We start from the raw sequence: 16,954 nt of genomic DNA on the forward strand, positions 1-16,954 counted from the left end.
CAAGTTTGGGCTCCAACAGGGACTTGCAATCATAATTGAATGTCAAAGCTAATCATTTGCATCGTTTGTTGGATCGCATAGAACCCTGCAGAAAGCAACTAATATCAGACCTCCAGCTAGAATAATACACTTTGATGACTACCCTCTGTCTTTTATGTGCATTGTCAGTTCTGAATACAAATGGCCAATTCATCATTCATCCCATGTATCTTTATCTTCTGCATGAGCATCGAATGAAGGACCTTGTCAAATGCCTTATGAAAATCCATTCAGACGACATCCACAGCTCTACCTTCATCAATCAGCCATGTCACCTTGTCAAAAAACTCAATCAAATTAGAAAGACATGACTTGCCCTTCATTAAGCCAACTTGTTTTCTAATTAGGCCATGGATTTCCAAATACTCAGAAATTCGATCATAAGAATTTGCTCCAGTAACTTCCATACCACTGACATGAGAATCATTGGTCTACAGTTCCAGGATATCCCTGGATCCCTTCTTGAATAATGGAACACCATTAACTACTCACCAGTTCTCAAGGAACTCACCTGTGGCTAGGGAGTGCACAAACATTTTGGTTAAGACCCCAGCAATCTCTTTACTTGCCTCTCTCAATAACTTGTGGTAAATTCCATCTGGCCTTACGGACATATCCAATGTAATGCTCTTTAAGAGACCCTATACTACCATTTCCCTTACGTTGAAATGCCCTAGCATATTAATGCTCTCAACTGATTTCCCTGAGCTTCATGTCCTTCCTTTGGTGAATACTGGTGTAAAGTACTCATTAGAAACCTCACCCACATCCTTCACATACAAGCCAATGTTCCCCCCCCCCCACCTTTATCCTTGAGTAGTCCCACTCCCTCCCTAGTTATCCTCCTGTCCCTGATGCACGTATAGAATGCTTTGGGATTCTCTCTAATCCTACTTGCCAAGGACATTTCATGGCCCCTTCTGGCTTTCCTAATTCCCTTCTTGAGCTCTTTTCTGGCTTCTTTATAATCCTTAAGGGCTCTGTTTGATTTTAGCTTCCTAAGCTTTACATAATTTTCCTTTTTCTTCTTGACTAAAGTCAGTAAATGACGGTAAAATGACGGTAAATCAGAAATCCAGAAAGAAAAATTACATACTACGCTCTGGAATTTGCACAAAATGTTGCATCCTCAAAACAGCAAGGTTAAACATTTCCATATTAAAGACCGCGGTGCTGTAAAAAATCTCTGGGAATAATTTTATAAGAGCGTGCCATTTCCTTAATATATGATGTGTGTTCCAAAAAGAATCCGGGGACCTTAAAAATATGTGCTGTAATTATGTACTAAATGTGAAAGTGCAGTTGAATCCAAGCAAAATATTAGAACCATATAAAAATAACAGTAAATCCCTTGATTGATCCCAGAATAGTGTAATGTTAATACAAATATTATAATAGTATATATATGTTAATAATTGCCCTGCAGTGATATCCCTTCTGTTAACCATATAACAGACTACATGTTCGGCTTTCAATTTATAGTTTGAGAATTACTGAAGTTATCTGTTACTTTCATTTCTTGTTCTCTACATTTCAGAGCTGCCCTCAGCTCTGGCTTGCTACTCTGCATCTCTACCTGTCTTTTATTCGTTTGCAAGCGTAGCTGCCTTAATACCTCTCTATGTAGATACAACAAGAGTAGGGTCAACAGCTGCTTGAGGCTGCTCTACCATTGAATAAAATCAGGACTGTTCTGATCATGAGTGTTGATTTTCCTGACTGTTCTCCAAAACCCAAAAGTCAAATGACGTCCTCCATGACTCTCTTGGGGGAAAACAATCCGAGTATCCACAGTACTTGGAGAGAAGCGATTCCTCCTCATCTCCAGTCTACATGTGAAGCCCTTATTCTATGATGATGCCCCCTGGTTCTTGAATCCTCGACAAAGGAATAGTCTCTCAGCACATAACCTGTCAAGCCTCTGCCGTGTCTTTAAATTGGATCACATCACGTTCACTCAATGGGAAAATCACTCCTCATAAACAACTCCCTTATGCCAGGACTCAATCACTTGATCCTTCACTGAGTTAGCCCCTTCATTGAATCAGGGGACTGACAACTTTACTCCAGGCAGAATTCCACCAAAGGCCCATGCATTTGTAGCAGGTTTTCCTAACCTTCACACTCCTTCAACCTTGTAATAAATAGACCAGTATTCCATTTACCTCCTAATTAATTGCTGTATTTGCAGACTAGTTATCTGTGCCTTTTATCATGCAAAGCACCAAGATCTCGTGAAGGCCAATATACTCTTGCAACAAATTAAATGATGGAGAAACTCGTTTGGTCAAGCAGCAGCTCTGGAGGGAAACAGGCAGTCGACATTTAGGGATCAAGACCCTTCATCTGGACTGCGGGCAGAGACAGGTGGCAAGAATGGCCGCGTAACTCTGGTAGTGAGTCGGGGTGAAAGTGAGGTAGAGGAGCAGATGAGCAAGTGAGAGAGAGTTTCACAGAACTTCCATCAAGAAGAGCAGGAAAACCTCTTCAAAATAGGTACACTTTACCTGAAGAGTGGAGCAGCAAAATGGAGACACGTGAGAGACTGCTGATGCTGGAACCATGAGCAAGAAAATCCCGGAGGAACCTCAAGGGTCAGGCAGCATCTGTGGAGGGAAATAGACAGTTGGCATTTCGGTTCAAGATTCTTCATGTGGACTCATTTCTTTCCCTCATAAATAATATTCTGCTTCTCTGTTCTTTTGTACAAAGTGGCTAACTGCAAGTTTCTCCACTTTGTTATCTGTTACCTTACCTGTTACCTTTCTGCCCAGTTAACTGGCCCACGTCCCCTTGCAGCCATTTTGCACTATCTGCACCGTTTACCTTTCCCACCCAACAGCAAGCTTGGATGCATTACATTTCGGCCCTTTCATCTAATTGATTAATGTTGATTGTAAATAGCTGAGGCACAACCATTGGTCTTTGAGGTGCCGTCTTTGTAACAACATGTCAACCTGAAATGACCCCTTTATTTCTAATCTTTGGTTTCGGTCTGTTAATTAATTCTTTAGGCACAGTAATAATTTATCCTCAGGACATGTCCTTCTTTTACAGAGTAATATTTTATCAAATAACTTTTGAAAATCTAAATACACAGCATCCCATGACTCTCTTTCATCCAATCTGAAACTTATATCCTCAGAGAACACTATTACATTAGTTAAACATGATATCCCTTCACAAAACCATTTTGATTTTGTCTAATCACGTTATGCCTTCTAAAGTGCTCTGTAATCATTTCCCTAATAATGGATTCCAGGATTTTCCCAACGACTGATGTTTAGGCAGCATGCTTTTGAACCCTGCTATTTTCTAGATGCTTTTACTGTCTTCTGTTATATAGAAAGACACAAAATAGTTGGTTAAAGTTCATGCTGTTTCCTTATTCCCCAGTCTGAGCCTCCAAACAACCAGCATTTATTTTTACTATGTTCTTTCCCTTTTTACATACTTGCAGAAGCTTTTGCAATCTATTTTTATATTTTGTGTCAGTTTGTACCTGTATTCTATTCTTTACCAGAATATCGTAGATTTATAGTGTACAGTGTGGAATCAGATCTTTCTGCCCAAATTTTTCAGGCTAACCAAGTTGTCAACTAAGCCTGGCCCATTTCTCCACTTTTTGGCCAAAATCGCTCTAAGCCTCCTCTATCCATGGACCTTTACATGTTGTGCTTCTACCCAACTCTACAGCTTCCCCTGTTGGCTCGTTCTACATACCCACCATTGTCTGTGTGAAAAAAATGTTGCTCTCAGATCCCCTTTAAATCTTTCCCATCTTAAATCTGTGTTGTCTAGTTTTACACTCCCTTACCACAGTGTGGCGCGTGGCCAAGTGGTTAGGGTGTTGGGCTCACGATCTGAAGGTCATGGGTTCAAGTCTTGACCAAGGCAACATGTTGTGTCTTTGAGCAAGGCACTTAACCACACATTGCTCCAGTCTGCCCAGCTAAAAATGGTTAACCTCGTGATAGACTGGCATCCTATCGGGGGGAGGTCTCATACTCTCAGTCGCTTCACGCCTCAGAAACTGGCGTAAACACCGGCCTGATGGGCCACAAGGCTCAGGACAGACTTTGACTTTGACCACAGGGAAAAGACCATTTACCACATCTATGCCCCTCATAATTTTGCAGTCCTCTGCCTCTTACACTCCAGGGAAGAAGGTCCAAGTCTATTTAATCTCTCCCACTCATAGCTCGAGCCCTCTAGTCCCAGTAGCATTCTTGTGAATCTTTTCTGTACCCTTTCCAGCTTAATAACATCATCCCTACAGCTAGGCAAGTAGAATTGCATATAGTAATCTAAGTGTGGTTTCACCAAAGTCTTGTACTGCTGTAACATGTTGGTATATTTTTGCCGGTTTCTAAAATTCTCCCAAACATCTGCATTTCTTTGCAATTTTATAATTTTTCTCTTTCATTATACATTCTAACATCCTTAACTTTTAAAGACAAGAATTTCTGCAAATGCTGGAAATCCAAAGCAACACATAGAAATTGCTGGAGGAATTTAGATGATCAGGCAGCATCTATGGAAATGAATAAACAGTCAACATTTCAGGCCAAGACCCTTCTTCAGGTCTGGAAAGAAGGAGGGATGATGCCAGAATAAAAAGGTAGAGGGAAGGGAAGGATGATAGCTCGAAGGTGACAGATGAAGCCAGGTGCATGGGAAAGGTACAGTTCTGGAGAGGAAGGAATCTGATAGGAAAGAATATTGGACCATGGGAAAAAAGGAGGAGGGAGGTGATAAAGAGGTGGGAAGAGCTAAGAGGCCAAAATAGGGAATAGAAAGGCGAGGGCACGTAGCCAAGTGGTTAAGGCATTCGTCTAGTGATATGAAGGTCACTAGTTCGAGCCTCAGCTGTGGCAGCGTGTTTGTGTCCTTGAGCAAAGCACTTAACTACACATTGCTCTAGTGTCTGTGCGAGGAGTGGTGCCCCACACAGACTTCCAAACTGCGCCTTGTAAGGCATGAAAATGCCCGACACAGGCCTCTCAAGGTCTGAGTCGACATTCCCTCCCCCTCCCCCCCCCCAAAGGGGAAGGAAAAATACAGAAAAGGGAAATCGATGTCATCAGGTTGGAGGCTACTAGTGAGTTGGAATATGAGGTTTTGTTCCTTCACCCTGAGAGTGGCCTCTTCATGGCATAAGAGGAGACTATGGACCATAATGTGGGAATGGGAATAGAAATGAAAATGGTTGACCACCAGGAAATTCCGCTTTAGGCGGATGGAGTAGAAGTCCCCGACAAAGTGGTCACCCAGTTTACAACAGGTCTCTTCTGTGCAGAGAAGCCTGCTTTGGGGGCACCGGATACGATAGAGGACACCAGCAGATTAACAGGTGATTTGCAGGCAGTTGCCTCACCTGGAAGGACTGTTTGGCACACTGAATGGAGATGAGGGAGGAAGTGAATGGGCAGATGTAACACTTTGGTCACTTGCATGGATAAGTGCCGAGAGAGAGATTGGTAGGGAGGGACGAATGGACAAAAGAATCATGGAGGGAGTGATCCCTGTGGAAAGTGGAGAGTGTGGGGAGGAAGGAAAGATGAGTTTTGTGGTAGGATCACTTCGAAGATGCCGGAAATTGCAGACAATAATGTGTTGGATGTGGAGGCTCATGGAGTGGTAGGGTGAGGTGGCTGGCTCACAGATAGAGAAAGCTTGGAGATAGTGCGAGAGGGAGGATAGGCAAGCGATAGAGAAGGGACGAACTCAGGCCGATGGTTTGAAATGTGCCTATTTTAATACAAGGAGTATTATGAAAAAAGCAGATGAGCTTAGAGCATGGTTCGGTACTTGGAGCTATGATGTTGTGGCCATCACAGAGACTTGGTTGGCTCGGGGCAGGAGTGATTACTTCGAGTGCCAGGCTTTAATTGTTTCAGAAAGGACAGGGAGTGAGGCAAAAGAGGTGGGGGCATGAACTGTTGATCAGAGATAGTCACAGCTGCAGAGGGATTATTTACAGTGTCTCTGTGGGTGGAAGTTAGGAACAGGAAGGGGTCAATTACTCTACTGGGTGTTTATAATAGACCACCCAATAGTAACAGGGACATCAAGGAACAGATAGGGAGACAGGTTCTGGAAAGGTGTAATAATAACAGGGTTGTGGTGGTGGGAGATTTTAATTTCCCAAATATAGATTGGCATGTCCCTGGAGTGAGGGGTTTGGATGGGGTGGAGTTTGTTAGGTGTGTTGAAGAAGGTTTCTTGACACAATATGTAGATAAGCTTACAAGAGGTGAGGCTGTACCTGATGTAGTATTGGGAAATGAACCTAGTCAGGTGTCAGCTTTTTCAGTGGGAGAGCCTTTTGGAGATAGTGATCACAATTCTATCTCTTTTATCATAGCATTGGAGAGGGATAGGAACTGACATGTTAGGGAAATGTTTAATTGGAGTAAGGGGAAATATAAGGCTATCAGACAGGAACTTGGAAGCATAAATTGGGAACAGATGTTCTCAGGGAAATGTAGAGAAGAAATGTGGCAAATGTTTAGGGCATATTTGCGTGGAGTTCTGCATAGGTACATTCCAATGAGCTAGGGAAAGGATGGTAGGGTACAAGAACCATAGGGTATAAAGGCTGTTGTAAACCTAGTAAAGAAGAAAAGAAGAGCTTACCAAACGTTCAAAAAACTAGGTAATGATAGAGATCTAGAAGGTTATAAGGCCAGCAGGAAGGAGCTTAAGAAAGAAATTAGGAGAACTAGAAGGGACCATGAGAAGGCCTTGGCGGACAGGATGAAGGAAAACACCAAGGCATTCTACAAGGATGTGAAGAGTAGAATAGGACCAATCATGTGTGACAGTGGTAAAATGTGTATGGAACCAGAGGAGATAGCAGAGATACTTAATGAATACTTTACTTCAGTATTCACTACGGAAGAGGAATCAAGGGTTATGGGGACAAGGCAGGAATCGGGTATTGATAGTAGATGATCAGCCATGATCTCAGAATGGCGGTGCAGGCTCGAAGGGCCGAATGGTCTACTTCTGCACCTATTGTCTATTGATTGTAGGGATGACTTACAGTGGAGCATGTAGATATTAAGAAAGAGGATGTGCTGGAGATTTTGGAAAGTATCGAGTGAAATAGATCACCGGGACAGGACAAGATGTACCCCAGGCTGCTGTGGGAATTGAGGGAGGAGATTGCTGAGCCTCTGGTGATGATCTTTACATCCTCAATGGGGACGGGAGAGGTTCCAGAGGATTGGAGGGTTGTGGATGTTGTCCCATTATTCAAGAAAGGAAGTAGAGCTAGCCCAGGAAATTATAGATCAGTGAGTCTTACCTCAGTGGTTGGTAAATTTATGGAGAGAATCCTGAGAAGCAGGATTTATGAACATTTGGAGAGACATAATATGATTAGGAATAGTCAGCATGGCTTTGTCAAAGGTAGGTTGTGCCTTATGAGCCTGATTGAATTTTTTGAGGATGTGACTAACCATATTGAGGAGGTAGAGCAGTAGATGTAGTGTATATGGATTTCAGCAAGGCATTTGACAAGGTACCCCATGCAAGGCTTATTGAGAATGTAAGGAGGCATGGGATCCAAGGGGACATTGCTTTGTGGATCCAGAACTGGCTTGTCCACAGAAGGCAAAGAGTGATTGTAGACAGGTCATATTTTGCATGGAGGTCGGTCAGCAATGGTGTGCCTCAAGGATCTGTTCTGGGTCCCTTACTCTTCGTGATTTTTATAAATGACCTGGCTGAACAAATGGAGGGATGGGTTAGTATATTTGCTGATGACACGAAGGTTGGAGGTGTTGTGGACAGTGTGGAGGACTGTCAGAGGTTACAGAAGGAAATTGATAGGATGCAAAACTGGGCTGAGAAGTGGCAGATGGAGTTTAACCCAAATAAGTGTGAGATGGTTCATTTTGCTAGGTCAAATATGATGGCAAAATATAATGTTAATGATAAGACTCTTGGCAGTGTGGAGGATGACAGGGATCTTGGGGACGGAGTCCATAGGACACTCAAAGCTGCTGCGCAAGTTGACTCTGTGGTTAAGAAAGCATATGGTTCATTGACCTGCGTCAAGCGTGGGATTGAGTTTAGGAGCCGACAAGTAACGTTGCAGCTTTATAGGACCCTGGTCAGACCCCACTTGGAGTACTGTGCTCATTTCTGGTTGCCTCACTATAGGAAGGATGTGGAAACCATAAAAAGGGTGCAGAGATTTACAAGGACGATGCCTGTATTGGGGAGCATGTCTCATGAGAATAGGTTGAGTGAACTCGGCCTTTTTTCCTTGGAGCGATTGAGGATGAGAGGTGGCCTTGTAAAGGTGTATAAGATGACAAGAGGCATTGATCGTGTGGATAGTCAGAGGCTTTTTCCCAGGGCTGAAATTGGCTAGCACAAGAGGGCACAGTTTTAAGGTGCTTGGCAGTAGATACAGAGGAGATGTCAGGGGTAAGTTTTTTACGCAGAGAATGGTGAGTGCGTGGAATGGGCTGCCGGCGATGGAGGTGGAGGTAGATACGGAAGGGTCTTTTAAGAGACTCCTGGACAGGTACATGGAGCTTAGAAAAATAGAGGGCTATGGGTAACCCTCAGTAATTTCTAAGATAAGGACATGTTCGGAACACCTTTATGGGCCAAAGCGCCTGTATTGTGCTGTAGGTTTTCTATGTTTCTGTGTTACTATGTTAGGACAGGAGGAAACCTATCCCTGTTAAGGTGGCAGGAAGATGGGGAGGATGTTTGGGAAATGGAGGAAATGTGGGTGAGGGCAGCATCAATAGTGGAGGAAGAGAAACTGTATGGTTTTGAGGCCTGAAGCATCAGCTGTTTATCAATTTCCATAGATCCTACCTGACCTGTTGAGTTCCTCCAGCATTTGTGTGTGATTCATAGCTTTGTCTTTCGCTGCAGATGAATCTCTTTTATAGTGGAATCTTAAAATTTCCATAAACTATACTGAGAATTACTTAAATAATTTTAAAATATTGCTTATCTACAATCACAACTTTTAATTTAATTCCACAATCCACATTGGTCAACTAGCACCCCCAACACTTTGTCTCGACTTTATTTAAGTTTAGGATTCTAATTTTAGACTGGTCATTCTGAAGCAGTATTTGAGATCTCCTAATGTCATGATCACTCTTCTCCAGAGGAAGCTTTACTCTGAGATTAGTAATTAATACTATCTCATTATACGTGAGACTATTTAAGGTAGTGTGCTTCCTGACTGGATGCACAATGCTCCAGGAAACTGCATGAACTTGTCCTAAAGACTGCCTTTTACATTTTGATTTGCCCATCTTTAGAAGGATTAATGTTTTCTTTGATTATTGGATTGTCTTGATAAAGGGCTGTAAGAGGAATGAAGAAGTTACCATCTGTTACCAGCAACTGAATTGATTTAGCCATATAAACGTCATGTATTTGCCACAAATCAGCTCCTTTGTAACAAGTGACTCCAAACCTCCAAGTCAGAGTCAGAAGCAGGACTTGTGACATGCACCAACTGCTCAAACAACCACCTTCTGCTCCCATGGCTTCACATGACCTTTATCAGGGAGCTAAGCAGGTGCTACGCCTTGCCCAAGGTTGACCTGCAGGCTAGTGGAGGGAAGGAAAGCCTTACAAGTTCTTTGTAGACACATATCTCCACCCTGCCACCCTACATTTAAGTGCACCCAGATTAAACGTCAATATTCCTTGACTCCTTTAACATTGCTGGTCTAAATCATAGAACCGCGTGCCCAACTATACAGACTGAAATGATGAAAGAGAAAGAGCCAGTATCACCTTCCCAGGGCATCTAGAGATGGATAAAATAGTCGGGTATTACCAGTGAGAACCACAATCTGGAAATTAATAGAAGGATAAAATTAACCTGAATTTTCTGTTCACGGTTCCTCTGTTCAGGAGCTGCTGGATTGGGTTTCAGTAATCTATTTACTATTTTTGTAAACATAAGTTAGAGTGCAGTAAAAAGTTGGAAGGACTAAGGTTAAAGTCAAGGAAAAAACCAATGACTTTCTGAACTTATCTGACATTGTTTCCATGGATTCTGGATTTAAACCAAGGCTTTACTTACAGCAAATTTATAGCGAAAATAATAGCAAACCCATGAAGCCAAGGTTTTTCAGTTTTTATTGTTATCTTTGACACAAAGTTTCCACAAGAACTAGAACCTAAACCTTTCTCAAATGACAATGATCAGGGAGAAACAGATTGTTGTGCTAAATAGACTAAGAAATTTCTGCTTTTGTAATGGCTCTGAGGGGAAAATCAGCAGTCCCATGAGAGCCAGTAGCCTGAGTGTCATGTGAGTGATAGGATGGTCACTTTAAATTATAACTCAGTTTCGAGGCAGCTATTGTCAGCTTATCACTGGTCATGGCTGAAGGAATAATGAGCAAGTGGAGATAACAGCAGATGAAATTTTTACATATTCTGTTCTGTATTCATTTATCAGCAAAGAGAGCCATGGTTCTGACAAAAGATTGCAGGCAGGAAACATTGACAGTTTCTCCTTCCACAGACGCTGTCTGACTTACTGATTATTTCCAGGTTCTCTGGGATATGAAAAAATATTCTTCTCATAATAGTGGATTAACTATCAACCTCTGCAGAGAAACATAAGGGAAATGCTGAGACCTCCAAAAGATGTGATAGTTTTTAATGAAGACCCTTTGCCAGGACTGGAGAAAAAAAGATGAAGAATCAGAGTTAGAAAGTGGGGGGAAGGGTCGGAGAAACACAATGTGTTAAGTGAAACTGGGGTGGTGGGGAGGGGTGAATTAAAGAGTTGGGAAGTTGATTGGTGAAAGAGGTACAGGGCTGGAGAAGGGGTAATTTAATAGGAGAGGACAGAAGGACATGGAAGAAGGAAAAAGGGGGAGGGCCACCAGAGGGAGGAGAGGGGCAGGCAAGGAGATCAGGGGGTTGGGGATTGGGGAAGGGGGAAGGAGCCATTATCGAGAAATCGATACTCTTGCCATCAGGTTGGAGGCTATCCAGACAGAATATAAGGTGTTGCTGATCAGGTTGGAGGCTTCACCTACACTCCATCTGCCAGAAAAAGTGGGATCTCCCAGTGGCCACCCATTTTAGTTCCACTTCCCATTCCCATTTAGATATGTCTTTCCATGGACTCTTCTACTGACACAATGAGGCCACACTCAGGTTGGAGGAACTACCCCTTATATTCCGTCTGGGTAGCCTCCAAGGACATGAACATCTATTTCTCGAAATTCCGGTAATTCCCCTCCCCTCTTTGCAATTCCCTAATCCCTGTTCCCTCTTTCATCTTATCTCCTTGCCTGCCCATCACCTCCCTTTGGTGCTCCTCCCCCTTTTTCTTTCTTCCATTGTCTTTTGCTCTTTCCTATCAAATTTCCCCTTGTTCAGCCCACTATCTCTTTCATCAATCAACTTCCCAGCTCTTCACTTCACCCCACACTCCCTTCCGGTTTATATAACACCTTGTGTTTCTCCCTCCCCTCCCACCCCCAATCCTGAATCCTCATCCTGTTTTCTCAAAGGTCTCAGCCCAAAATGTTGAATGAACTCATTTCCATAGATGCTGCCTGGCCTGCTGAATTCCTCCAGCATTTTGTGTGTGTAAATCAAATATGTACATGCATTACAAGGAACTAAAGCTCTTGCATCTTCAGACATCTTGGCACAGCTGCCAGCTTAGTCCCTTAGTCATGCAGGTACTTCCAAAATTCAATTCTCGCAAGATTTGTAGCCATCTCCAAGATCTGGTCTAACATCCAACTCACTAGGGTGAAGGATACAAATATCGCAATCAATCACCTCACCAGGTGATCACACTTCACTCTCCAGTCCCCTTCCAATCCTCTTCCAATCCCCCTATTATTGTCTTTCTAACATCCCCCTCTCCAGCCTCCCTTCACCCATTTTCATCCCTCCTGGTCTTATCCACCTACCAGCCACATATTTCCCCCACCGGCTCTAATACCACTTAAGTATCTTGTCCTAGCTCCATCTGACTTTTGTGTGTCTCCTAATGGTTCCTATTTTCACCTTCCTTACCAATCAGATCCCAGCACCGATAAACATTGGGCTCCTGATTATTCCCTTCCCAGCTGCCTTCATCTTCACTCCTGGCTCCCTCTTCATCGTTTTATTTGTCTGTCTCCATCTATTGCCCACCTACCTCTGCATCCCAACTCCACCCCTCTCCCACCTCCATCGGCACGGATCTGCCCATCATCCTTCACTTTGACCACCAGCCAATCCACCAGTCACCTCCAGCCCCTTTCTCGCATCTCATCTCTCCCTTTTCTCTGTATACTGGGAATCTCCAGCCTTAGCAGGGTTTTGACTCGAAATATTGACAAATTCCTTCCTCCCACAGACGCTGCTTGACCTGCTGAGTTCTTTCTACAGATTGTTTGTTCCTTCAGATTCCAGCATCTGCAGTATCTTGTGTCTCAGATTCAATCTCTTATGCAAGATGTGTTCATAGGTTTGAACAAACTTGTGCCTAAGCTGAGAGTTAAAATTGATCTTAGAGTGTAACTAAATTTATTTCAGGGCCACTATATTTCAGTCCACGGAGAGTTTCAATTCAACGTGTTTCATATGTGATTGGCGCAAAGAAAAACGTGAACTGAGGTGCTGGCTGTATTCCAGAGAGCCTCAAGATAATGTATTTCCAATGTATTCCAAATGCAACCTATTGTGTGTGAAAGACCCTGGATTGCAATAAGATACCACATCAATGGAGCTTTGTTCTTTCAAATCAAATTTTGGTTTAACCACAAGCTTGCATGGCTCAAGATGGAGCATCCTGCTTGTAAGCAGCCAGTTGAAGTGATTGTTCCTGTTTGCATGGAGAATAAGTACAGATTATTGACAGATTATTCATTTCATGGATATATGTCAATGCCCTGTTTTCCTACTTTTGGAGAAACTTGTTGAAATTGAGGTGTAACTTTGCTCAAACATTGTGAGTGCTTAGATAAAAAGCACGGATAGACTTCTTCTCAAAACAACTGAGAATAAACACTCAGTGGCCACTTTATTAGGTACACCTGCTCATTGACACAAATCTCAAATCAGCCATCTAATCATGTGACAGCAACTTAATGCATAAAGTCACGCAGAAATGATCAAGAGGTCCAGTTGTTGCTCAGATCAAACATCAGAATGGGAAGAAATGTGATCTAAATGACTTTGACTGGGAATGATTGTTGGTACCAGACGGGGTGGTTTGAGTCTCGCAGAAACTGCAGATCTCCTGGGATTTTCATACACATCAATCTCTAGAGTTTAAAGCGAATGGTTCAAGAAACAAATAATTCAGTGAGCAGTGGGCCTGTGGGTGAAAATGCCTCGTTAATTATAGAGGTTGGAGGAGAATGGTCAGACTGGTTCAAGCTGAGAGGAAGGTATCAGTCACTCAAATAGCAACGTATTACAATATTAAAAGCAAGATAAAATATGCAGATGCTGGAATTCAAGCAACACACACACAAAATGCTGGAGGAACTCAATAGGCCAGGCGGCATCTATGGAAGAAAAAGTGTAGTCAACATTTCTGGCTGAGACCCTTCAGCAGGACTTGAGAAAAAAAAGATGAGGGGTAGGCTTAAAAGGCGGGGAGAAGGGAGAGAGAAACACAAGGTGATAGGTGAAACTGGGAAGGGGTTGGGTGATTGGCGAAAGAGATACAGGGCTGGAGAAGGGAAGTTTGATTGGAGAGGAGAGAAGGCCATGGCAGTAAAAAAAGGGGAAGAGCACCAGTGGGAGGCAATGGACAGGCAAGGAGATAAGGTGAGAGAGGGAAAAGGGGATAGGGAATGGTGAAGGGAAGGGGGCGGGGTATTACTGGAAGTTTGAGAAACCGATGTTCATGCCATCTGGTTGGATGCTACCAAGACGGAATATAAGGTGTTGTTCCTCCAACCTCAGTGTGGCCACATCGTGACAGTAGAGGAGGCCACGGGTTGATATATCTGATAGGAATGGAAAGTGGAATTAAAATGGGTGGTCACTGGGAGATCCCACTGCTTCTGACATTTGGAGAATCTCATCTTTTAATGAGTAGAGAACCAGAATCCGAATCAGGTTTAATATCATGGACATAAGTCATAAAATTTGTTAACTTAGCAGCAGCAGTACAATGCAATACATGATTATATAGAAAAAATAAATAAGTAAATCAGTTACAGTAAGTATGTATATATGTACTAAATAGTTTCATTAAAAATAGTGCAAAAACAGAAATAATATGAAAAGAGTGAGGTAGTGTTTATAGGTTCAATGTCCATTTAGGAATCGGATGGCAGAAGGGAAGAAGTTGTTCTTTACGGTAACAGTGGGAAGAGGACACGTCCTGGGTGATGTGGATCTTTAATAATGGATGCCACCTTTCTGAGACACCATTCCTTGAATATGTCTTGGATACTATGGTGGCTTGTACCCATGAAGGAGTTGAATAATTTTACAACTTTCCGTAGCTTCTTTCAATCCTGTGCGGTAGCCACCCCACCCCCCCCCAATTCCAGACAACGATGCAGCCTGTCAGAATGCTCTCCATTGTATATCTGTAGGAGTTTTCAACTGCTTTAGGTGACATACCAAATCTCTTCAAACTCCTAATAAAGTATAGCCGCTGTCTTGCCTTCTTTATAGCTCCATCGATATGTTGGGACTAGGTTGGATCCTCAGAGGTCTTGACATCCAGGAACTTGAAATTACTCACTCTCTCCACTTCTGATCCCTCTGCGAGGATTGGTATGTGTTCCTTCGTCTTACCCTTTCTGAAGTCCACAATCAGCTCTTTGGTCTCACTGATGTTGAAGCCAAGCTTGTTGCTGTGACCCCACTAAACTAGCTGGTATATCTTGCTCCTGTTTGCCCTCTCGTCTCCATCTAAGATTCTGCCAACAACGATTGTATCGTCAGCAAATTTACAGATGGCATTTGAACCACACAGTCATGGGTACAGAGAGAGTAGAGCAGTGGGCTGAGCATACATCCCTGAGGTGTGCCAGCGTTGATTGTCAGCAAGGAGGAGGTATTAACACCAATCCGCACAGATTGTAGTCATCCAGTTAGGAAGTCAAGGATCCAACTGCAGAGGGAGGTACAGAGGCCCAGGTTCTGTAGCTTATCATTCAGGACTGTGTGAATAATGGTGTTAAACGTTGAGCTATAGTCAATGGACTGTATCCTGGCAGAGGTGTTGTATTGTTCAGGTTATCTAAGGCTGCATGAAGAGCCATTGAGATTGCGTCTGCCATAGACTTATTGTGGCAATAGGCAAATTGCTGTGGGTCCATGTCTGTGCTGAGGCAGGAGTTGATTCTAGCCATGACCAACCTCCCAAAGCATTTCATCAACATAGATGTGAGTGTCCTGGATGATAGTCATTAAGGCAGCTCACAATAATCTTCTTGGGCACAGGTATAATGGTTGCCCTTTTGAAGCAGGTGAGAACTTCCAACTGTAGCATTGAGAGGTTGAAATGTTCTTGAGTGCACCTGTCAGTTGTTTGGCACAAGTTTTCAGAGCCTGACCAGGTACTCCATCGGGGCCTGCCACCAGGAGAGGGTTCACCCTCTTGACATTGTCCTCTGAGACAGAGATCACAGTTCATCAATGTGCAGCAAGGATCTTCACAGCTGTAGATATATTCTCCATTTCAAAGCGGGTACAAAAGACATTGAGCTTGTCTGACAGAGAAACATCAGTGCCATTCATGAAATTGAAATTATATTAAGCAAACATACTGTAGAGTCATAGACACCTATTACACGAAAGGAAGCCTTCCTACCTGCCAACTCCAAGCTGTCTCAGGAAATAATAATCTGACTTCTCTCCCTCCAAACCCAGTATTTTTTCTTTCATGAATACAAGAGATTCTGCAGATTCTGGAATCTATCAGCCCACTTCTTTCTTCCAGACTTTTTCATGTCATGAATGAACCTTTCTCACTATCTCACCCCACAGTACCTTCTGGATCTCAACCACTAGCTATGTAAAAGAAATCTCACGTTCACTTTTGGTGCTTCTGTTAATCGTCTTTATTTTTTTCCCTTCCTGGTTTGTGCAGTTAGTGTGGCTGCAAGCTGAAAGATTTGTTACAGAGTGCATATAGATCTTCACATTCCCTTCACACTGTGTACCGTTTCAGTTGAAGAATCTAGAGATATTATCCCTGTCTCCATCCTACATTGTCAAAGTGGCTGGCCTACAATAACTGTCTGAACAGTTGACAGTTTTGAGTTACTTGGGATAATTGTTGTTTGCTGTATGCCCTGTTTATGCCTGTAGGGTGGCAATAGCACCAGAGGTCACAAGGAGGGCTGAGCTATTGACACACTGAAGGTGCTCCATCATTCCATTGTTTATGTAGATGCTCAGTCCCACCTGAAGGTTAACACTTAAAGCTAGACTGTCGCTCCTGTGAGCTACTGAGACACTACAGACTCTCAAGCCATATTTTATTTGGCATGTTACATCAAGGCCAATCTCCTTCTCCCCCTTCCCCCTCTCCCTCCCCTCTCCCCCTCCCCTGCTGTCTCCCGCCTCCCCTCCCCCTCTCCTCCTCCACCCTCTCTCCCCCTCCCTCTCCCCTTCTCTCTCCCCATCTCCCCGCGCTCTCCCCATTTTCTCCCCCTCTCTCTACCCCCCTTTTCTACCCCTCCCTTCTCTACCCCCTTCTCTCCCTTCTCTCCTCCTTCTCTCTCCTCCTTTCTCTCTCTTCTCTCCCCCACTTCTGTCTCCCCCTCTTCTCTCTCTCTCTCTCTCTCTCTCTCTCTCTCTCTCTCTCTCTTTCTCGCATGTAAAGGTCCGAGAACACAATTTCAATGAAAATAATGGAGCTTTACTCAAAACCCCAGCCTATATTTATCTCTCAATCAACATCACATAATCTGGTTAAAATTGCATT

Source organism: Mobula hypostoma, chromosome 8, assembly GCF_963921235.1.
Source record: "Mobula hypostoma chromosome 8, sMobHyp1.1, whole genome shotgun sequence".
Taxonomy (NCBI): domain Eukaryota; kingdom Metazoa; phylum Chordata; class Chondrichthyes; order Myliobatiformes; family Myliobatidae; genus Mobula; species Mobula hypostoma.